The sequence below is a fragment of the Tursiops truncatus genome, chromosome 13 (assembly GCF_011762595.2).
Source record: "Tursiops truncatus isolate mTurTru1 chromosome 13, mTurTru1.mat.Y, whole genome shotgun sequence".
Classification (NCBI taxonomy): Eukaryota; Metazoa; Chordata; class Mammalia; order Artiodactyla; family Delphinidae; genus Tursiops; species Tursiops truncatus.
In genome coordinates this window covers 87,378,152-87,402,473 of record NC_047046.1, presented here as the reverse complement: position 1 = coordinate 87,402,473, position 24,322 = coordinate 87,378,152, and the positions used below count along the sequence as shown (strand labels likewise).

Here is a 24,322-nt window from a genome sequence, read left to right as displayed (position 1 = left end):
TTAACAAACATAGAATTTATGCATCCAAATAGAGCCTTCTTCAGAACAATCACTTCTGAGCCTGGTTGTACATTTGGTCAAAAGAAACTTCCGTTGCCCAAGGATACGATCTGAATGCAGAGCTGCCCCGCTGCCCATGGCTGCGGGCAGAGCCCTGTGGGCCGAGTGTCACACTGTGTGGGCACAGAGGCACCCAGGACCAGCTGTGATGAGCAGGGCGCCTTGAGGCTGCGGGACCACTTGGGCCAGCTCCAGGGCGGCCGTGAGAGAGGAGGCTGGTTTCCGGTGGCTCTAAGGACGACTTGGAAACAGGCTCCCTGGAGTGGCTTTGGTTCGAGGAGAGAAACAGAAAGACCACCCGGCTTCCCGGATAACTGTGTGTTTGCATATTGAAATCAGTGCATTTGTTTAAACCTGTTAGTCTCGTTGCTTCAGAATCATATCTTTTTTTATTAATTTATTTTTATATTGAAGTACAGTTGATTTACAATGTTGTGTTCATTTCTGCTGTACGGCCAAGTGACTCAGTTATACACACATAGACATTCTTTTTTATATTCTTTTCCATGACGGTTTATCACAGGAAATTGTATACAGTGCCCCGTGCTGCACAGTAGGACCTTGTTGTTTATCCTCCCTTTACAGACTGGTTTGCATCTGCTGGCCCCAAACTCCCAGTCCATCCCTCTTCTACCCGCCCTTCACCAGTCTGTTCTCTACCTCTGTGAGTCTGTTTCTTAGATGTGTTCATTAGTGTCATATTTTAGATTCCACACATAAGTGATATCATATGGTATTTGTCTTGCTCTGTCTGACTTCCTTCACTTAGTATGATAATCTCTGGGTCCACCCATGTTGCCCTGAGTGGCATTATTTCATTCTCTTTATGGCTGAGTAGTATGCCATTGTATATATGTACCACGTCGTCTTTATCCATTCATCTGTCGATGACATTTAGGTTGTCTCCATGTCTTGGTTACTGTGAATACAATCATATCTTATAAGTAATATGCAATGTGGTATTTTTGTGGTAGGCGTGAGGCACGCTCGGTTAACATACAGTAAGCAGTGGTGGTCTTTTAACACTGAGAAAATTGATTTCTGTCTGTGACACTCTGGTTCCCAGCCCAGTGGGTTCTGATTTAACTTTCATTATTAGGAATGCTTACCACGTCAAAATGAAGTGAGCTGTTAGCTCCAGGAAGGAAAATGACATCCACAGAGAGAACGTTTACCACTTTGTTGGGCCCAGATCTCCTGTGCACGTACGTGTCCCTGTGATGTCAGCGACCACTGATTGGAAAAAGAACTACCAGTATTTGGTCATCAGTGACACGCTGGCAAAAACATATGACTATTCACCATACACTTAGGTGGATAAACTTTGTACGTGTCTTGTTCTGTGTGCTGGAACTTCCTAGGATGATTGACAAACGAAGCCTTAATGCCAGGTTTTTACCTTTGTGTGTCATATATAAGGACTGTTTTAACCCAATTGCTCTCAGCAAGTGCGAATTATTATTTATATTAAAAAGCCTTAGGTCAGACTCCTGTTTCTCATGTTGACGCCTTACGCCCGTCACATCTGTTACTGCTTCTCTGCCGGTGGCTTCAGAGCTTTACTCGATCCTGGGGAGATTTGAATAAAAAAGGGACTTTTATGGTGCCACCCACACAAGGAGAGACACAGCCAGGCTTCCCTCAAAAGGCTCACAAACTTTGGAAGAAATTCTTTCTTTAAAAGCATCTAGACAAAACATGGGAGATACTACAAAGTTTTAAAAATACCCAACTAAATATGTGGGGGGAAGAAGAAAAAGTACAGAAATTTCTAAAATGTTTCCAGCCGCTTGAAACACTTTTTTTTTTTAAGTTGAAATCTTTGTCCACAGTTCTTGAGTGTACACTAAATCATGGAATCAAAACCTATGCCTGGTCCCCTGGTTCCACTCAGGCAGCTCGCAGCCGCCAGTCAGGGTCCTCCCCTCTCCTGCACACATGGCCTCTAGAAGACACTCAGGACACACGGCCAAACCAAGTAAATGGACACAGAAAAGGAAAATCCGTGGTTCTCACCTGAAGCCACATAAAATACCTGTGTAGACATGGCTATTGCATGGGTAGCGATAGAAAATTGTGTAACATCTTTGCCAAAAGTAAGTAGTGTGATGTTTTACAGTTTCTAGATTATGTCTTTCAAGACAGTACTGGGCTAAGATGGGCTGTTTTGAAGCAACGAAGCTCATCAAGGAAGCGTGTTTACAGTTTACAATTTACATTTTGCGGAGAAAGTGGGGTGGGGAGTTGGAGAGCTGGACGCGGCGATTAACTGGCTTTGGGGGCGGACACAGGGAAGAATGACGCCGAGGAGGGCATAATCCCCCACTGACATCCGCCTCTGGCCCTTTGGGGCAGTTGACGGTTCTGCCTGTCGGGGACACATGTGGCCGAGTGTGTGTCTGCGGCTTTGAGTCTGAGCCACTGCGGCAAATCACCAAGTGCTGGCTGGACAACAGCAGCAAAGGATACTTTTGTTTTCTTTTTCCGTTTGCGCATGAGAAAGCCTTCTCCTCTTTCCTGCTTAAATATACACAAAGGACTCAGTATACTTAGAGTGTTAACACCCTGAAAGGGAAACTGGGAATTTTAAAGGAGTTTAATCTGACAACTGATGCTCTAGTTAATTCCTAATGAATAACTGATTAGCTCCACATTTTCCAGGAAACCACAGCATTTTGCATCGTGACGTAACTCAAGATTACGTATCATTTTATTTTATCTCAGAGAGGCGCACATAAAAGCAAGGGTCTCTCCACTTGGCACTCGCTCCTTCCCTAGCATGTCTGGACTAGCAATTTGGCTCATTAAAAGGTAGCAAAAAAAAGTCGTTGCAAAAGAGGGAACTGAGCTTTGGTCTTGTAAGAATTTTTAGTGGTTTGGATTATGAAGATGTCAGACGGCTGCCAGGCCAGAGAAGGATGCTCGCCGCGTCTGTTCAGAAAACACAGACACATCTCTGTGCTGCCTTGTCATTATTTCTAAAGTGTGAAGGGAAATCCATTCGCTTGAATACTTTTTCTTGAAATGCTAACAAGGATGTCGATTGGTAGCCATTACATTGCAGCTCTGGTGATGTGGACGCCCACCTGTGAGGGACTTCCTGGCGACGGTGGCCTCTTGACACACGGCTGAAGGGTTGGTTTCCAGAGTAACATCTGCTCTTCATTTTCCTCTGGGTTGGTTGGCCCTTCTGAAAATCCGAGTTGTAGATATTCTAAAGTGAGGCAGCAGCATCTGAAACCACATCTGCCAGCGTGTTGTTCTGACGGCACAGACCCGGCAGCCCCCAGGCAGGCAGAGGCAAGAGGTCTGAGTGGCCCTTTCTGTCCCGAAGTCACAGGTGGTTCTGTCCCCTCACGGGCCTGGTGTCCGGCGACCGTGTAGCAGTTAATTTACAACTTGCAGAAGGCCAGACGGGTCTCTCCCTGACGCCCAGGTCACAGCCTTGGTCAGTTCAAGGACTCTGTTTTGTTTGTTTTTGTGGTTCTTTGTTTTATAGACCATCTAGGTTCTTTGCTTCTGTTTCTCTCTTCCACCTGGGCCCCACCCACTGCACTGCCAGTTCACTGTTGCAAGGGGAAACAAGAAAGGAAGTAAAACAAATCAGCCTGGCTACATCTCTATGGTTCTGGATACATTTTGGGTAGTGGGGAAGAAGTTGGATACATGAAAATGAGATCTGTGCAGTGAAAAACTGGAAACAATTTGGATGTTCAAACAGAGTGAAAGGGTGGAGCTGACTCCGGGCTGAGGATGGAGGGTGAGAGCTGGCTTGGGAACCGTAAGCCCCTGCAGGCATCTTGGTTACTTACCGTGAGATCTTGGACGAGACATCTTTGCTCCACAGTCTCTCATCTATTACACGGGGACTATCGGGTCCTCGCGAAGACCTGTGATCAGATCACAGAAAGGCCCAGGAAAGCGGCCACCTCCTGGGGTAACTGATGCAAGGTAGTACTGAGTGGCTCTAACCACTACTTTCTATATGACAGACTATTGCATAGTCTTTAAAGTTATCTGTAGAGCTTTCAAGGACATGGAAAACTTTAAGAAAGTTTTTTGAAAAAAGTAGAGTTAAAATGATAAGAACCATATGATGTCAAAATGTAAAAGTAACTGGAAAGAAGATTGAAATACGACAGAGTATTACCTGGATTGCCCCTGGATGTTGGGATTATGGCTGGTCTTAAAAAGAATTTCGCTTTATCCTTTCTCAGTTTTTAGAAATAATTGTGTGTTTTTCCCCCATAGGTAGAGATCCTTCCCCCAACTCAAAAATAAAATGAGAACGGAAGGTTCTATATATTTCATTTATTCAAGCTACACTGACACACACAGTGAATTTAAAAGTTGGAAACAAATGATGAAATCAGAACAAGCAGGGTGCTCTCTCTGAGAGGCTGTGCTCTAAAAAATAGTAATTTGGGAATTCGAGTCCGTGAAAATTAAACTGGGGGAGGGCAACTGAAAGCTGGCTCTTCTCTGTTGGCAGGGAATGTGCTCTCCCTCTGAAAGGACCCCCCGCCCCGCCCCGCCCCAGACACACAAAAGACGACGCCCTGCTCAGACAGGGTTCCTACTGGGCGGCAGGGCCAGGCTCTGCTGAGTGTGGACTGCTCGCCCTCCAGAGCAGGTGGGTTTGGAGAAGCAGAGGCCGGGCCGGCTGGCAGCAGCTGTGGAAGGAATTCCACTCTGGTGCTCTGCACACAGCAAGGGCTGTTCATTAACCAGCCCCGTGACCGCAGGAGAATTTAATTGTTTTTTATTTGGTATCTTTTTAGCCAGAGGACTTTTCTCTGTATTGATAAACATTACATTAATTTTCCATTGTTCTGGTTAGTTCTGAGATACCGTGGGTCAAATCAAGGTCTCAATAATCCCACTGGAAAAAGCCCAAAAGAAGCAAAACCCAAAAAACTCCGCCGAATTCTAATCAGAAAGTGATGTCAGTCACTGATGCTCTGCTCCCAGGCTGGTGTGTCCCCGCCGCCTGCGTCCTCAGGCCGTAGGTCCTGAAGCTTTGCGGACCGTGGAGGCATCATCCTTGGACATACTCTTCGCCATCTGTTGACCAGCGTGAAGCTGGAGTTTCAGGGAGGGGATGAGAGCGTCCTGGTGTCCTTGAAGCAGTGCTGGCCCCGCGTGGACCTGAGTGGCTGGGCTGAGGCGCCGGCACACCCAGTGTCCCCGTGTTGTCACTTTTGACCCAGAACGGACAACTCACATTCCAGAGGAAGTGCCGCTTCCCCACTTCCCCATCGAGCCCCCCCTACCCCCGACCAGAGTTGCTGGCCCCACGCTGCTCCACATCTGGGCCGCTTGGAAATAATTGAGGACTCTTACAGTCACGATAAACTGTGCTTTCCCCAGCTCCCGGCCCTTTGAAGTTGCAGACAGTTTCCTGATAATTGATAATCTAATCTCAGCCCGGCCTGTATGTTTTTTCTTTTCCCCCTTTTCTTTCCAGGCTTCTCTGCAAGGAGGGAATTATTACAGCGGACGTATTGATCGCCTTGAGGGGAGGTCACGGTGCGGGAACTGCCCGGTGAGCACGAGGTTTCGTGAAAGGTGAAATCTTGGCGAGATCGAATAACAACCAGGGTGCCCGGTTGAACGTGGGGAGGAGAGTGGAGGAGGGTTAGGAAGGATTTTATTCTCGCTGCCTTAGGGCTATACATGGCAATCACTACTGCGGAAGCAATAAAGAAGTTGTTAATTACAGGTTTACACCCCTGTGGCCCAAAGCAGGAATGGGACTAAAGGTTATAAAGTGGTTCTTTAAAAAAAAAAAAAAAGTGATACACGTTCTCCTTTCCAGTGGAATAACTTAATTAGCAGTCAGGTTTGGGCCTGATGAAGAAAACTCTCAAAGAGACATCTTATTAGAATAATTCAATTTGTCTATACCCTCCAATTTGCTTTTCGTAACTGTCCATTCTGCTTTTGTTTTCCCTGATTGTCTCTTGAAATCTTTGAGATGGGGAACCACTAGAGCATTAGGTATTAAACGTGCCTCCCCGCCTCCCAGCACGGGTTATGATATTGTGCGTTTGCAGAGGCCAAGGGCGCTCTGTCACTTAGGAATCGAGCTTGCCGTGGGATCCCGGCATCCCGCAGGTGCTGAGGTGATGCTGCGTGTGTCTGATGAAGCTTCGTGCCCCTCGAGCCTCGAGACGCAGCCTCATTCTTAGCAGAGCCAGGCGTGTCCACCCCGGGGCACCCAGCTGACATTTCCACGAGGTGGGAAGGGCTGGTTTCAGAAATGGTCAGTGTTAAAAAGTTAAATCCTCTTTGAAGCAATCTGCTTTTTCTGTACTTAAGCTTGACTCAGAAAAAGCCGGGCAACGCTCTCGGGAGCTCGGGCCCCTCGTGTGGACGCCAGGCCCTGGCTCGGCCTCCACACTCCCTCCTTGTGGCATTTATGAGCCGCAGCAATTCGTGTGTGTGTGTGTGTGTGTGTGTGTGTGTGTTTCGGCCTCTGGATGGGCTGCCGTGTCTTTTTCATCTTCTCATGCCCAGTACCCAGTATGATGGTGGGACACAGTAGGTGCTCATCTTCTCATGCCCAGTACCCAGTATGATGGTGGGACGCAGTAGGTGCTCACTAAAGGCTTGATTGAACTAGTGGCAAATACAGCTTTCTGAATACCGCCCTACGTGTGCCATTCCTGCAATAAAAATCATGCTCTTCTCCTGGGTAACTTTGTTTGTTTCGCATGTTTGTTCCAAACTGGGAGTGTCGTCAACATGGTTTGTACTTGAGGCAAATAAACAGCCCTTCAGAGAGTTGGCATGAAAACCCTCGGGGCCGTTTAGGTGGGCACCAGGGTTTATGACGGACAGAGGGTGCCGTGGCAGGGGGACCTGGGAAGGAAACGAGCGCCCTGGGGACAGGGAGTATCGTCCTGTCCTCTTTCAGCTGCAGATTGGCCTCTGGGAGGGACACATTGTCCGCTTATGGCCGCAGTAATTCCTTTTCCTGTGTCCACGGTGACCCCAGGGAGGGCTCGTCGGGTAGCAGCGTGAGGACCTCTGTGGTGGGGCGAGGGCCCTGTCGTGTGTTAGAATCCCCGCTGGCTGGGGGCCCCGAGGCCTCAGATCTGCTGCCGCCCCTCAGCGCCCGCCTGGCACCTGCTGCTTCCACTCTAGCGCTGGTGGGCCCAGTGTGGCCCCAGTGTGGCCCCGGCGGGAGCCCAGCAGCAGGCCTCACTCCCCAGGGACAGTGATGGGAGGGGCCAGAGTCCGACTCACATTCGCACGCAATGTGGCAGAGCGGGTGTCAGAGTGAGCTTGGGGGCAAAAAATAATAACATGAAATCTCTTTGCTGGGCCCACGGGCAGGTGCAGAGGACAGACCCGGGCCCCACGGCTCCCTGCCCCTGCGCAGCTGGCCCTCTGCCTCTCACTCAACGTGAACTTGCCCCAGCACGGTCCCCAGGGAGGGTGCCCTGCTGCCTGGCTCTTCCAACCCAATTTCCATTCCCGCACATGCTCCCCGGCCCCTACGTCAAAAGTGGCTTTCTGCTTTCTCCTTTTGTAACACGTTACTGTGTGATCATTGCATAAAAACTACAACATTCTCAGAGGCAGAACAAAATGAAAGGAATTGTTCATCTCCCAACAAACCTGTTTTCTTGTGTTATCTCTGTTACTTTTTCTGTTTCACGCACAGCAGAGACCATGTGTTACTCTCGTCTCATGCTTTTTCACTGAATGTCGTGATAGGCATTCTTACTAAAGACTGGACTTCGTGGTGATTTAAAATGTCGCCGTATGATTTATCATGACTTACTAGTTACCAGAGGGAGTTCCCGGGGTCCAGACCATTGGTGGAAGCATCCCCCAAACGGTGGACGTGTGGAAACAGGGCAAGTCCAGAGCTGGGTACGGCACCGAAGCCGGGCAGCCGGAACGCCGGTCTTCAGGACCACAAGCCCCTGCGCTTGCCGTGGGGACCGACACGGGTACGCACACGTGCACATGCGTACACACAAGGCACGCATACACACAAGACATGCATGCTCACATGTTAATCTACACACAGACATGTATATACACGGGCATGTATGTACACACCATCCACAAGTCACACGCATATATACACAGACACACATGCATGCACAATGAACCACAACACGCATGTACACGTGCAAACATGCACACAGGCATATGCACATGTATACACACAAGCATACACACATGCACACAGACACGCGTGTGCACAGCCTTCCCAGTAGGGACGAGAGAACGCTTTGAGACGTTGTTGGTTCTTGTCACCTTTAATCACAGCAGACGCATTCTGTACGGCACTGCGCTGTTTCCCGGGCCCGTCTCTGGCATCTCCTGTGATGTGAGGTCTCTGGAGCCGGCGCGGTGAGTCCCAGGTTACAGACAAGGAAGCAGGCTCGTGACATTCAGGGGTTCCCGAGGCCCGGGCTCCAGGCTGGGCTGGGGCCAGATCTCCTTCCTTGTGGACTTTTTTGTCCTTAAGGGTCACATGAGGGAGAGAGAGAGACATAAAGATGTTTTCTTTTTTTTCTGGTGAAATAATAGAGATGTTGATGTGGCGAGAGAGGAGTGATTTTAGGGCCACACAGAAACTCGCTGGCCAGATGGAGAGGGAATCCTCTCCATCCATTGTTTGGATCCAGGTTTTTCTGCCCTGTGCTCTGTTCTTTATGGTCTTACTAAAACAGTGACGTGAAACCAGAAATTAAGCACCAGTGAGGTTTCAGGGAAAAGCCGCCGTCACCATGAAGTGCATCAGCCCCAGGAGTGGCACGTGGAGCCCAAACATATCCCCTGTCTGCCCCGCGTGCCCGGGGTGTCCGGCTGTCCCTCCTCGTTTTCTGTGCCCGCCCTTGGCAGTGGCCGTGCCCATGGGGTCCAGAGAGACAGCTGGTTCTTCTCCGTGCGAGCTGTGGCGACACTGGATGTGTGAACGCGGCCGGGCTAACTTGGTTGGACTAAGTTGGTTAGTTCTCAGCCTCGTTTGTCCAGGAGGAGTTTCTGAGCCGCCCCCGTATGTCCCGGGCCACCCAGAGCATCCGCTTTGGGAAATGTGTGTCTGCAGAAATTGCGAGGGAATTGCTGTCACTGGCTCGTTGGGGAGAAATGGCTCAAAAGTACTGACTTTCATCCACATGGAAACCTTTAACTCCATGAAACTGGATTTGTTTGGAAACCAGCCCCAGCCCCAGAACAGCTTTCAGTCGAAAGTCACTTTCTACAGCAGAAAGGGCTCTGAGGGGCACATTGTTCCGAGTACCCCAAGCCTGGGGGGCCTGACCCAGTGTTTCTTCCCAGGGCCTCACGGGGTCTCGTGGGGAAGAGGCAGACGGTGCCGGAGAGGCCCGTGTCCTGCCAGCGCTTGGTGCCCTGGGGCGTCGATTGCACGGGAGGGCGTCCGAGCTCCTGACGCTTCCCCCCTCCGTCCGTGGAGGAGCGGCGCAGACACCACGCTTCTGTCCTTGGGCTTTTGCTTCATCGAACTCAGTTATACCGTCTCTCATACTTAGCGCCTGTCGTGTGGCTTTTGCGGAAATGTTCCGGGAGGGCTTCAGGTCCTGTCCCACCGTGCTGCTGGCCTCCGCATGATCCTTGGACTGTTTCGCAGCCCCCTTTCTGCAGCAGCCCTGCCGGCCGCGATGCTCCAGTGCAGGGTCACCGGCTGCGTGGCAGCCCCGCCTGGCACAGGGAGCAGAGGACAGGACCCGCCTGAGTGCCGCCTCTTTGCTCTGGAGATGTGAATCAGAGCAAATTCAAATCCTCTCGTCTGTCTCATCGTGTGTGTGTGTGTGTGTGTGTGTGTGTGTGTGTGTGTGGGCACAGGGTGGAGGGTCTTAGTGGAGGGCACTAAGTTCTCCCCAGTGGTTTCACTCGGTCATCACTGGACCCCTTGAATCTCCTCTGATGTGCAGTCGAGACCACTTTGATTCCAGGAATAGATGAAACGTGTCTTTCTTTGGGGGGCATTTTTGTCCAGACGACTTTCCCTGGATAGATGTCCTGCGGGTACCAGACACTATGTTCTCCCGAGAACTGTGTCGCACACGATCATCTTTCATGGGAATCGCGTTGTTAGCGTCGTTTCACCCACCAGGGAAAGAGCGGGCAGCAGCAGAGTTAGACTCGTGGTCACGTGGACCACATACCTGGTTCTGGGGACAGAAAGAGGCGCCCTTGGAAAAGTGTGGCACATTCGAAACGGCCTAAAGAGGTTTCCTGCTAGCTGAATAGGCATTTTCTGAGTTTTTCCTCAGGAGTGTAGCTAATAACTTCGTTTCTAAGGATCACATCTGGATTACAGACAAAAAAGTCAACTTCGCCATAAGCCAGAGCCAGTGATTGGAGATGTCTCAGCTCATATTGGCAGCAAGACCAAAGCTTACAAATGGATGTGGCTTTTGTGGCTCAGACTTCAAAGAAATTCTCCCAACACGGGCGGTTGTCAGAGACCGTGCACCGTGGTTGCCACTGATCTAAATGGGAGCGAGTAGTTCTGAACCCTTTTAAAATCTGACTCACCGCCCAGGACTGCATCAGCGTCTTTCTGACGCTTGAGTTTCTATCTGTTGGAATCCGCCGGCAGGAAAGAGTTGAGAACAGTATTTCTTTTTCGCTTTTCGAGCTTCACAGAGCAGTGCGCCCTGCTCGGATGTGAAGTTGGATGCTGACGGCTGATTTCACTGTCCTTGCGGTGGAGTGACTTGTCGGGGGATGTGGGGGAGTGGGAGGGGTGTGCGTGGGTGTGCGTGGTGTGCGGGTGTGGGTGTGTATGTGTGGGTGTGTGTGCGTGTGTGTGTGGTGGGGCGTGCGGAGGGTGACTCCGACTAATGCAAACACCATCGTCGCCTGCGAACGGCAGGAGTTGCTGACGGGAGAACACCTTGCCTCTCTCTCTGTGTGTCCGTAATGAAAACCCTCAAGCTTGCCCTTTTGTAATATAAACAGAAAATTATGCGTCCGCACAAACGCCCGCCCCTAAGAAGGCAACTTTCATTCCTGCTCATCGCGTGGGGAACCTGCCCTGGGGGCGGATGTGGCTCCCAGCTGCTGCGGGGGGGAGCAGGCGCGCCGTGCCACATCTGGGCTGGCATCTTTGAAGAGACACTTAATCTGCAGGCTGAGGGATGCTAAGCCGCTTTGCATTTCTCCGCTGCGTCTCCAGCTGAAGCCGAGTGACTCCGTGTCACCGGGGAGACAGGGAACAATTGGGACGGGGATACAGACGCCCTGCACGGGAATAAAGGCGCCGGCCTTGAGCAGTCCTGCAAGAGATGCACTGGCCGGCTCGAAGGGCGCAGGGCCGGGCCCGGAGCGAAGCAGCGGGTCCCTGGTCCAGAGCCCACAGGAGGCCGGGCAGGTGCCGGGAGACGGATCCCCTCGGATGGCGCCCGCTGCTCGGGGGCCTGTTGGTGATGGATTCGTCCTGTGTCCCCACCGCGACGCGGGGGACCTTCTGCCTCTGACCCCAGAGGCTGGTGTGGGTGCGCGGACGCGGCCAGAGTCACAGGCCCCGTGACTCCACAGGCGCGTGGCCACCTGGCGGGTCTCGCTCATCACACCTGAGCTATGACCCTCCTGTCACACGTCACAGCTGCCCAGGGAGCCGGAAGGCGCTGAGACTGTCCTGGCGAGGCTGCCCCCCGAGGACGCTCAGGTCCCTTCATCCCCCCTTGTCTGAGGACAGGGGACCGTGAGCCCCTTGGCTCCACCCTCTGCGCACAGTGTCCACTTGTCCCCGTCCAGCAGGTCCATTAGGGACCCCTCTCCTGTAGGAACGTTCCCGACCTTCTCGACTGCAGCCCGTATGTCCTCTGAAGTCACCTGCTACTTCTTCAAGTCTTCAGGTCACTTGTCACCTCCCCGCACATTTATTCACCGACCTTCCCCTTTACACCCTGGACGGCCCAGGAGCGAGAGCCCAGGCTCTGTGACTCTGTTTCCAACGGCGTGGGGCGGAGGCCCGGCAGGCTCTCCTCTGCTGGGCGGGGCCGTAAGGGGACCAGGAGGGCGGGGGTCTGCGGGGGGGGGGGGGGGGGGGGGCGTGGACTCTCTTATACGCACACGTGCGCACGCACACACACACTCCCTGAGGAGATGTCCTTGCTCGTTGCTCTTTATTAATTCTCAAAAGGCCTGAACCTGTTCCACACAATTTAAATTTCAGTGTAATTCTTTCTGTGTTTTTCTGCTTACTGTTCTTTCTCTTTCCTCTTTCACATCCCAGTTGCTAAATTATCCAGGAAAGCAACGCGTCTTAGCAAAGCTTTCGCAACGTTTTCCGATTTTAACTGAGGCCTTTGCAAAGCCTTCTAGTTGGCGATGTGAGGATGCGCCCGGGAGGGAGCTGCCACAGGAGGTGTCGGCCTCGCTCTGACCTGTTAGACACGAGCGCCCGGAGCCCTGACGCCCCAGCTGGGTCAGGACTGTGGCAGCACGGGGGTGACAGGGGGGATGGCCCCTGGGCCTCATGGGCTGTGCTCCTGGAGGGGGGCTTGGCGTGGGGGTGGGTGGGCTGCACCGGCCGGGACTGTATGGCTGGAGTCTGGGCAGGGCAGGAGGGTGAGGCCGTCGGACGCGGAGGCAGAGCTGCAGGCAGGAGGGGCCGGCCTCTCCTCAGCTCTCCATCCTGTGAAGGCCGCTGTGCCGCCTCCCGCAGTCCCTCCCCCCTCAGCTCAGGACCCACCGGAGCATCTCCACTTCCGACCCTGAGGGTCCAAATCAGAACGCGTTCTGCCAGCACCAGGGGTTTGCTTTATCGGGTTGTAGAGGATAACTTGAGTTTATGGTAAGACTTCTTACATTTTCACCTTGAAGAAATCCATGTATAAGTTGACATTTCTCTGCTCATGCAAATATGAAAGAGGAACATTACAGAGAATCTGATCATATAATAAACGATATTCTGGGTTGGTGGGTGGCCAATGCAGCCAGCTGCTGGGTTCTGTACGTCCCATAGACTAAGAAGGATTTTTTGAAATTTTTTTAATGGGTGAAAAAAATCCAAAGAAGAATGGAATTTCCTGACATGTGAAATTTCCTGATTATGTGACGTTCACATGTCAGTGTCCACAAATAAAGTTTTATTGGCACACAGCCACACATTCATGGATGTGTCATTTGTACAAGAGCTGAGTCGAATAGCTGCGACCGGGATGTTCGACCCATAAATCAGGATGATTTACAGTCTGGCTGCTTACAGAGAATGCTCTGAGCAGACCTACATCATATTGTTTATCTGTAATCCATCATAAGTTATAATGACAGGGGATTCCATTCTGTGACACCCTAAACATGCCCACAGACCGTAAAGTGATGAGCTTGACAATATACATGGCAAAAACATTTTAATCACATATTGGAACATTTTCAGTACAGTTGAAGGAAATTTCCTTTGACAGAGAACTTCCAAATATGTTTTGCATCTGTTTTTACATGCATACAAATACATAACTTGGGAAGTATTCGTGAATACATCAAGTGTTCAACTGCTCTGATCACTAATGTTCAGTGAGGCAACGGTGTGCTTCCTTTTACTTTAAATGCGTGAGAATATGTAAATGTGGCCAATTAGGAAATTATCCCCGATTGTCATGAAAAGAGTACCTCAGACTCATGCAGTTTGACTCTTACAAGTTTTGATGCACATAATAAAAATAAAACATAGAAGTCCTCCCACACTATATATATAATTTCTAGTCCTCATGACAGCCTTTCCATTTAGGGAAGGTGTCCATTTTACAGCTGAAGAAACTGAGGCTCATGGAAGTTCTGGGCCTTGTCCAAGGCATGACGAGGCCTGGGGTTCCTGATTCTAAAGCACCTGCTTTTGTCAGTGATCTCATGCTGACTCTCTGAGACGATTTTACTCACAGCTTTTTAAGGTAAATGTGGGGCATGGAAGCAGAATTGTTTTTTGGTTCTTGTGATGGAAAGAGGATTTCCTGTAGGATGCTGACAAGCTGTCTGTAAGATTTCCGACGTTATTACGTGATTTCTGTCACTAGCCAATGTCAGAGCTGAGGCTAATCAATCGGAAGTGATCGTCTTCAAGGACAGAGCTCTCCTGGGAGCCTGACCTACTGACACACGTGCCCGGGGATGGAAGGCCGCTGCTCAGCAAAAGCCTGGACCGGCGGCTGTGCGGGGCCTTGGGAGGGGTCCCGGGGGAGCGGTGGTTTCGGGTGACTGTTGCTCAGCACGCAGGTGTTGGTCACTGCAGAGAAAAGGACCTTCAAGGCCAAACGGGTTTGGAAGATGTGGGTCCCGATCTCGCAGGCATGTTTGTCCTTATCTGAATGTCATGAACCAGCCGTCAGGCAGGTGGCTGATCTCTGAACCTAAGGAAGGGCTCTGTGAGAACGACTGCTGCTCATATCTAGGGCCCCGCACCCCCTCTGAGTTCCTCTCAATTGTCCTCAACTCTGGCCCCACGGGCCGTCGGTCGGGTGGCCCTGGGCGCGCACTGCACGTCGGTTCCCTCATCTGTGATCTGCGGGTCATAACGGGGCCTGTCGCCTGGTCAGCCGTGGCCTTGTCGTGAGAGCCCGTGTGCACCTGCCTGCTGGGCGGGGGTCCCAGCCTGCTGTCCCCGTTCAGGCACTTGTTCCGGGTTTGATGGCTCACCGTGGCAGGGACGCTGTCATCTCCCTTCCGCGGCCCATGGTGGGCGTGGTCGGCACCTGTAGCCTCAGGCTCGCTTTTCTTCACACAAGCCTTGCGGACTTGCCTCCCCTGCGGTTACGATCCCACGGGTGACGGGCCCCCGTGCGGGGGCGTGGAGGCCCCCGGGACCCCCGGCCCCACCCCCTCCCATGTGGGCGTCCGCAGGCGGTGTCCCGAGCCTGTGCTCTGGCCCCGCGGTGGCCCCCCTCCTGCCCTGCGTGTGGTCACGGCCTCTCCTGCCCCCAGTGTCCATCCACACCCATGTCCCCAGCTCTGACTGGCCATTCCTGACAGTGACCCCGGGGCTCTGGCTTCCCCGGGTGGCGCTCGTCTCCACGCCCCCGCCCGGTGCCCCGGGGGTGCTGCTCACAGCTGCTGCCGAATCCACGTGGGTTTTGCCCTGATTGCACGACTGCACATCTGATTTCAGTCCCGAGAGTGAAAAACAGCTCGTGCTCAGAGAACTTGATGCTTCTGATGACAAAGGTACTGACAACCTATAAAGTACAGGGGCAGGAGAGAGACAAAAAGAATAAAAATCACATTTTCCACCAGCGAGAAATGCCTGCCATTGTGGTCTGTGTCTTCCCAGGACATGCTTTCCTATAGTTAACTCGTTCATCGGGCCGTTCGAAGGCGCGAGCAGAGCCGCACAGCCGTCGGGGGAGGATGGCCTCTGTTCATTTCTTCCTGGGGCAGTGAGGACCTGACGCCAGCACCAGAGCCGAGGGCATCCTGAGAGGCTGTCCCCTGCTTCCTCGTCTCCGCTGGCCCTCGCTGTCTCGCTCTGTGCTTCCTCGTCTCCGCTGGCCCTTGCTGTCTCGCTCTGCGTCTCTCTCCCTGTCTCCGTCTCGTCCTCTTTCTCCTGCCTCTGCGAAGCCCACCTCACCCACACGACACCTCACAGCTTGGCCAACACCCGATGCCTTAGGTTTCCAGCTCCAACTGTCAACTGCCCCCTTTTCTTGGAACTTCTGAACTCAGATGACGTAGCCAAGGAGTGTGCAGGCGCGCATCTCTGTCGTAGGTCGGTGGTCAGGCTTTGATATTCTCGACTGGGTCAGGAGCCCCCTCTAAACCAATGAGAGGTGACGGGGAGATGGAATTGCTGACATGCGACGCGTCACCCTGGGGGCTATCTCCCAGCAGGGCCGTGTCTGGCGTGATGTGGGGACACCGGGCTCTCTCCACGCCGGCTCTGCCTCGCGGGTTCTTCCCTCTCGGTGCCCCCTGGGCATCCCGTCACCCACACGCCTGGCCCCGACACGGTTGTAGGACAGGAGCTGGGTCCCAGACAAGTGGAACCCCTTCCCTCCTCGCTCTGCTGTGTGTTTCCACGTTATTTCCTCTCAATTTCATTTTCCTCATTTTTAGTATTTTATAACGTTTTGGTCTGTTGTACGCATCTTTGCTAGTTGCCTTAAATCTTTTTTGGGGAAAAGATAATATATAGGTAGGTATAAACTATGAGATATGCGGTAGTCCAGCTATTTCATGTTTATCTTTTTGTTTATTAACACTCTTAAGTTTCTGGATTCATGTTTGGGAAAGGGAAAGAAACATCCTCCAAAGAACTCACTTTTTTTCTTCCAGTTTTATTGAGATAAAATTGACACAGAGCAGTTTGCGAGTTTAAGGTGTGCAGCATAACGGCTTGACTTACAGACATAAGGAAATGATGGCCACGGTATGTTTAGTGAACATCCGTCATCTCATACGGATACAAAATAAAAGTAGAAAAACTACTTCTTCTTTTTAGGGTTTATTTCCTTAACAGCTTTCATGTGTAACATTCAGCAGTGTTACTATATTTGTCATGCTGTACATTACACCCCTAGCACTTATTTATCTTGTAACTGAAAGTTTGTACCTTTTGACCACCTTCTCCCAGTTTCCCCTCCCAAACTCCCCACCTCTGGTGACCACAGGTTTGATCTCTTTCTTTATGGGTTGGTTGGTTTGTTGAAGTATAATTTACTTACAACGCTGTGTTAGTTCCTGGTGAGGAACATAGTGATTTGATATTTCTCTATGTTACAAAATGATTGCTGCTCCAAAGAACTCACTTAAAAAAGTTCTAATGATCAATACTACCTAATACCTAAACCCAATTAGTCATAAAACTGAGAACCTTAATTTGGAAAGGAAACTTAAAAGTTTCTGGTCCAAAAGTTGTGATCTCACACATGATTTAAGCTAAGAGAAATCAGAAATTACCTATCTATATTTTACATTCTTCTTTGAAAATATTAAAGAAGAAACATTGAGACAATGGAATATGTAGTCCATTTTTACATCTTGATTTCAAATTACTTCCTTTACCTTTGATATGCTTTCTTTTGGTTTAGATTTTATAAGCATGATGGTTTAAGGAAAATCTTGTACATATGAAGATATTAGCAACGGTTCTCCAGAGAAACAGAGCCTATATAGAGAGAGAACGACGTATATAAAGAGGGAGAGAGGGACTGAGCGGCCTGGGTAGCTCTGGCTGCAGGTCCAACATCGGTAGGACCGGCTGGAGACCAGGGAAGGTCAGATCTCGAGTCTGACCGCTGTCTGCTGGGACAGTCCCTGCTCTCTGGGGGATTAGCCTTCAACTGACGGGGCAAGGCCCACTCACATTATGGAGACCAACCTGCTTTACTCAAAGTAGAGACTTAAATGTTAATCTCCTCCAAAAAAATACCTTCCCAGATCATCTAGAATAGCGTGTGACCAAATATCTGGGTATGGCTCTCATAGATTGAGTGTTTGTGGCCCCTCCTCCAAATGTATAGGCTGGAATCTCAACTCCCAAGGTGATGGCATTGGGAGGTGGGGCCTTTGGGAGGTGATTATGTCATGGGGGTGGGAGCGTTTGTGGAGAACCTGAGGACAGGATGGCAGCTCAGACACTCCTGCGTTACTCTGTTGATGAGTCTGTCCACAGAGGCTGCGGTCCTGTCCCTCTCTTTCCCCTGGTGCGGAGGGGAGCCTGGAAGCACGAAAGGCCCACTGATGGACAGAATGACCACTCCACGGCCTGCTGTCAGAACTGAGCTGGAAGGTCTCGTGCACAGCAGATGCTCTATTAACATGAACCAAGGGTGTTACTGTTGCGGGTACTGTCACCTGATGGTACGTTACTGACTTAGGCTGTAGAGGACTCGACCCCAGTGAAGCCGCTAAAACACACGCTGCGCGAGGGCAGGACGCTGCTTGGTCCGGGATGGATCCCAGGAGCCCGCACGTGCTGGGCCTGGCCCTGGTGCGGCCCGGCCAGGGTGGGGACCCTCTCTGCACCCAGGTGAGGCTGGGGCCTCTGGCTGTGGTGGCCTCTGAGGGGTCGCATGCTGGGCCTTACCCTGGGAACAGCCGGGGAGGGCTTCACACTGGTTCCCTGGAGACCTGGGGTCCAGAGAGGAGTGGACAGGACGCCCAGTGGACGGGCAGCTCCTGAGGACCCTGCCTCTCCAGGGAGCTTCGGGCCCCGTGGGGACAGAGGTGGGCTCCACCCCCACACACGGTGACTGCTGCTCTGGGAAGATTCCTTGTCCAGCGACAGAAACCATCCCGCGGCTGGTGGCCCTATTTGCACAATGACTTCGTTTACTCACTTGATGACTTGGTTAAAAACTCTGACATTCGGTAGCTGGGAAGGGGCTTGCTGGCTCAGGACAGCGGCTCAGCAAGCAGGGCGTTTGCAGGACTCAAGCCGGGAGGGGCTGCTTCTGCAAAGCTGCGAGTGAAAAGAAGGATTTTACAAAATCGCTGCATCTCAGACTGAGCACAAGTCACCCCCTTTCTCGTCTTCTTTGCTTGTTGAAAAGTAATTTTTCTTCCTGCAAACATGAATTGTAAAACATCAACTCCTTTTCCACTGCTTTTTTCAGAAGAAAAGAATTAGCAAAAGCAGGTACCTTGTTAGGAACAGATTATGCGTAGAAGGAATGTACAGAGCTTAGGGATAAAAGCCCTTGCGTCACTGAGACGCTTCAAGTTGGGTCTGGGGCAAGTGCCTCTCAGGTCATTTCAAGCTGGGGCCCATTCTCAGGACCCTCCGAGGATTAAGAAATAAAACAACACCCATTGTCCTGGGCCATTGTGGCCACACTTGGGTTAACTCGGGTTAATTGAGACTTGTGCCCCTGGGCGTCCAGAGACTTCGTGCTGCAGAACTGGAGGGTCTTGCTGTAGTTTTGTGCAGACGAGAACCAGAGCTGCAGACCAGCAGGGGCTGATCTCTCAGAGAATGAGACACAGACCAGAGACAGAGAGACAGAGACAGAGCGACAGAGAGAGTTACAGAAAGACAGAGAGACACAGAGAAAGAGACAGAGAGAGAGACAGCGAGAGACAGAGACAGAGAGACCGAGAGAGAGAGAGACAAAGAGGGAGGCAGAGAGAGCTCGCAAAAGGAAAGGTGTTCTTGGCAGTCCTGGAGTTCAACAGCTATAAAAGTCAACAGAAGTTTCCCCAAAATGTTAAATGTGGAGTTACTGCACAACCCAGAGATTCCACTCCGAGGAGAGAACCCTGAGAGAAACGAACACGTGTGTCCACACAAAGCTTGCAGGAGAACGTTCACAGCAGCTTTACTCACCAGAGCCCCAAAGTCGAGACAACCCAGATGTCGTGTCCATCAGCTGATCAAGGATCAACGACACGGGCTCCGTCCGTACGGTGGTGTATTGTTTGGCCATAAAAAGGAATGAACCTTGAAAACATTCTGCTCAGGGGAAGAAGCCAGCCAGAAGAGACCATCTATTGTGTGACAGCGTTTCTATAAAATGTCCAGACAGAAGGTAGATTAGTCGTTGCCCAGAGGGTGGGTGGGGGAATGGGGGTGACTGCTCATATGGGTATAAACTTTCTTTTTGGAGTGATGAAAATATTCTAAAGTTAGCATGCGATGACGGTTGCATAATTCCAAGAACATACTGAAAACCTTGAACGTGCACATGAAGCTAGACTTTATGGGATGTACGGTCGTCCCTTGGCGTCTGTGGGACGTCGGTTCCAGTATCCCCTTGAGTACCTAAATCCCAAGATGCTCAGGTCCCTTAGGTCAAACGGCCCAGTGTGCGCATCTAACCTGCACGCGTCCTCCCGCACACCCAGTCATCGCCAGGTTACTCGTAACACCCAATACCATGTCGATGCTCTGGAAATAGTTGCCGGCACACGGAAAATTCAAATTTGGTTTTTGGAACTTTCTGGAATCTTTTTTTCTGAATATTTTCCATCCGAGGTTGGTTGAACCCATGGATGGGGAACCCATTGATACAGAGGGCTGACTGTAAGTTATATTATTATAAAGTTGTTAAAAACAAGAAAAAGTCCAAATAAATCAAGAGCATTTTTCTTTGAGTGAAAAAATTCTCTGCTTTCTTCAGTGCTTTCAGGCAGTAAACACACGCCTGAGGTGGGTTTCCTGAAGGCGGGGCTCTGGACAGGACCTGGGCATGCTGCAGGAGGGTCCCCGCTCCCGGCAGGACCCTCAGAACTGGCCTCTTCTGCCCTTCACACAACTGAGGAGACAAGCTCGTTCTGCGGGTAATCTGAGAGACACGTCCCTCTCCCACCGCCTTTGGCATTTTCCAGCCGGAACACGTTCACAGCCTTTGACGGGGTTCTCCATGAAATGGACAGATGCCCGGCCTCACACCGAAGGGTGACGAGGTCGCACGTGCCCTGGAGCCGCAGTACGCAAGAGGCGACGTTCCCTAATTAGCAAGACACAGGACTAGACTCAGAACTTTGGTGCTTGGGACAAAGAACCTGCACTGTTTTTAGAGCGGATGTGGCTGAGGTCTCGGGGAGCCTGTGGACCCTGACTCGGGGTTGCCAGCTGCAAAGTCGGGGAGAAGTACTTGGGTGTCACGTGGTACCACCGGGGCCCCGGGGCCCTTTCCTTGATCTCAATCCCCCTTTGGGGGGCCTACAGCGTTTTACAGATGTTCAGTCTTGAGATGGCTTTGCAGACCTCTGTGACTCGCCCTTTGCCATCCCCGAGAGCACCCCGGAATGCAATCTGATTCCACCGCATCGATGCCAACGCCCCTGCTGACTGGCACTTGCGAATCGCCAAGGAGCCAAGGGAACGGGTTCCCAAGTCTGTGGGTGCAAAGCAACCTGACCGGTTGTGAGGTCTGCACCGGCGGTGGCCCGGGGGGACCCCTCAGGCCGGCGGGGATTCTCCGCGTGCACGTTGGGGCCTGGGGCCGCCTCAGGGGTGAGGCTCTGGGAGCACCGGGCTGCTCAGAGGCCTTGCAGAGCTTCGGAAGTGTCCTGTGGGCCACGGCCAGAGGCTTGGCCGCGGGGGGTCAGGCCTGGAAAGTGGCCACGGGGCCTTCGTTTAAGGTGGAGGAAAGGCTCCAGTTCGCTTCAGGTCCTCGGGTGTGGTTGGCGGCCCTCATGGGCGAGGGTCTTGAGGAGACCCCGCAGGAGCAGGAAAGTCTCGCGTGCTGTTTCGCCGGAGATCCCGCCGCCGGCCTCCCTCCTGCCTCTTTTGCAGTTATGCTCGAAGGAGGAAGAACCCACGGGAAGCCTGGTGTGGTCCCTCCCGTGATTTGGGCCCAGAGCAGGTCGGTGTGGAGGGTAAGTGTCCGGGAGCGGGCAGGCCGGCCCCGAGCCCGTCTGAGAAGGAAGAAAAGCCCCTTGTCATGGTTTTCACCGTTACATCTCAAACTCCAAACAAGGCCCATGCCTCTGGAGTGGGTGGTTGAAAAGTGATTTAAAAAAACTAGTGCATGAAGGATGAGAAGAAAACAGTACGGAAGCTGAGAAGAAGCCACACGCGTGTTGGGACCTGTTGGAAGCCACAGTGGGTTAGTCTGCGTTTCACAGGGAAATCTCTACCCACGGATGGACTTGGTCCCCAGCCCCAAGGCAACCTGCCCCTGCTTTTCTCCTGGAATCTGGTGAGTGGGGCTCTGAGATCTCAGTCCACACGCTCCGGGCCTGGGCTCTTATCCTTGGGACAGACGATTCAGCTGACCCAGGGTTTCTCTGTAAAGAGAGAGATGGTCAGTGACCAGTGCCTCTCTGTGTAATAAAACGTCTAGACGGCAATTAACACCCATTTCCCCAAGACTGGGACTGTGTCATCACAGGCCCTGCCACTTCCCAGGGAACCAGTCGAGGTCTGTTTCGCCCTGAATCGGTTTCTCAGCCGGACCAGGATGTGCACAGACTGGTCGCAGCACGAGACGCACCCCTGCGCCGGGCCTCTCGTCCACCTGCCCGACTTCACCTTCATCCCTCCTGTGGGCCAGGCGGGGCGTCTGGGGACCCAGGCTGGACAGGGTGCTGGGCTGTCCGTGTCTGGCCCTTCGTGCTCAAGCTGGAACCGAGGCTGTGAACGCCTGGCGGCTGGCTTTGTGCAAGCTGACCCCCATCACCAGCTCGTCTGACACCTGCGGCCCGGCCTTGACAGGGACGACGAGCCAGTGTGGCAGGGAGTGCGGACCAGGCCCCCCGAGGCGCCAGAATGTTCCTCCCTGATGTTCTCTCCTGGTCCCACCGGGAACCTCCTCCCTGGCCTATTTCTCCACTTCCGATGCCTGCTTCCTCCGGACCGGCACCCGCCCCCAGCGGACAAAGTTCCTGTGGTCTCTGGCTCTGCTAGGAAGTGGGCTCTGCTTGTTCTTACGGCAGAAGGAAGGATAATATTCTTGGTTCTTTCAGCAATCGAGCTCTAATAAGAGTATTTCTCAGTGATGCAGAAATCCGCGGGGTTCTGCTCAAACCGGAGGATGGGATGGGGACAGGAGGAGGTGTGGTCTTTGGAAAACACACCCAGCGACGTTCACTGTTTCTCTCTGGTTGAATGTACTGCATGCGGCAAGAAAGAGGTCTCGAGAGGTCGGGAAGCACAAAGAAGGAGGAACGGGCAGAGACGCCGACCTGAGGATGTGCTGTATCTCCTTCAGGGCTTCTTATACGTGTGCATTTGTATCTTTCGTGCTTTTGTGACATTGGGAACGTGGCTCCCGCTCTAACCATTTACTGTGTTGTAAGCCTTTCCCACCATTACCCGCTCTCCTACAGTGTGGTTTGCCTGGAGACGCAGTGAAGGACCGTGCTCCAGCAGAAGGAAGCAGCTTCTGTCAGAAGCTGGCTGACTACCCCTCAGAGCCGAGGCCCTGATAAAGTACATACGGACACACAGGGGCCTCAGAACGGACGGACGGCCCTTCTCGGAGCAGCAGAGGCCACTGCAATGTGCTGCTGAGGCTGGGGGCAATGAACCCGTTTCTCAGATGAACACACTAACCCGCATATCGGCAGGAATAGGAATCATTTGTCCCAAAGACTGTGCTCTCTTTCTCACACTCCAAAGATGCCCATGCAATCGCGGGAAGCGTAGTAGCAATTTATGCATTAAATTATAGGATAAAGTGTGATTTTGCAAAGCTCAATAATAAGTTATTGAAAGTGGCATATTATACGTAAAATGCAAATGTTCTTGTAATTTGAGTGATTCATCTTTCAAATACCTGGCGTCTGGCCTCACTTCTCATAATTTTCTTAGGGGTATTACATGGCTCAGGCTTTATTTAAGACGAAGCAGGACTGGATAGAATCTTCGGTCTGTGTTCGCCGTCAAGGGGGACGTGGCGGGAATCACTTGCTTTGATCCTCATTGTAAGCGTCTGAGACCTGCCCCGTGCCAGGCTCTTTTCTGCATAAGGCTGTGGCGTCTTTGACCATTTTCCCACGTGGCAGGTCTGTGACGCGTCACCTTGGCGGGTAGAGGGAATATAAAATATTGCAGGTTGGCGCTGCAAGTCACGAGCAGAGGAGCCCATGAGAAAAAGGAGAGAAAAGGTGGGGTGAGGATGGGCAGGTGACTCAAAGCCAGGGGGAGAGCTCCGCGCTTGCAGGGACGGGGGCCTGGGTGGCAGGCGGCTGAGCTGCAGATCCCGTGGACGTGGGCTGAGGCGGGGAAGCAGCACCCTTGTGCGCGTCTCTGCCGAGGCCACCTGTGACGTTTCTGGGAAATTTACACGACCGTCCACTGTTCTGCTCTTTGCCTGGCTAACTTCCCACGGTGTATCCATCACCCACCCTGGCATCCGTGCCAGCTGCTGGGTTTGAGATGTTCTTGAGGTTATAAATAAATGCCACGGTGCCGAGGGGCAGACGAGACGGAGCCTGTCGGAGCTTGACATCGGCAACAAGTTACAATTACAGTGGAGAGGCGTGCGGTGACTTCCCTCCACCCGCAGATTTAATTGTCATGGGCTGCAGGGGTGGCGGGGGGCGGCGGAGGGGCTCCGAGGGCCCTGTGCGCTCGAGTGAGCTGACGGCGGCCACGCCAGCAGGACCGTGGGGCCCTGACACCTGGCAGCTCTGCAGGGGTGGTGTCTCCAGGTCGCAAACTGGGAGCCCTCGTCCACCCAACAGTGGGCATAGAGTGGGAAGCAAGTTGAGTTTTTAAAGAGAATGAGCATTTAGTAAACCACCTGAAAGAAGCCCAACTTTTCCCAGAGGTACAGAATGTGAGTGACCCGCCTCCATGCTGATGCCCAGGTGCACGGCCTCCCAGGTGAGTGGGGACAGCCCGCTCGCCCTCCCCGACGCCAGCCCCGTTTTCATGACTCCT

The 24,322-nt window shown here is 52.3% G+C and overlaps 1 long non-coding RNA gene across 3 annotated transcripts in view; it reads left to right on the top strand.

Annotated features, from left to right (window-relative positions):
• LOC109550210 (uncharacterized) overlaps nucleotides 1-24,322 on the top strand; it is a 196,930-nt gene that overhangs the window by 25,967 nt on the left and 146,641 nt on the right. For all 3 annotated transcript variants that reach the window (XR_012325485.1, XR_012325484.1, XR_002176598.3), the window contains exon 2: nucleotides 5,528-5,605. This is a non-coding gene — a long non-coding RNA (uncharacterized lncRNA). The remainder of the gene's footprint in view (nucleotides 1-5,527; nucleotides 5,606-24,322) is intronic.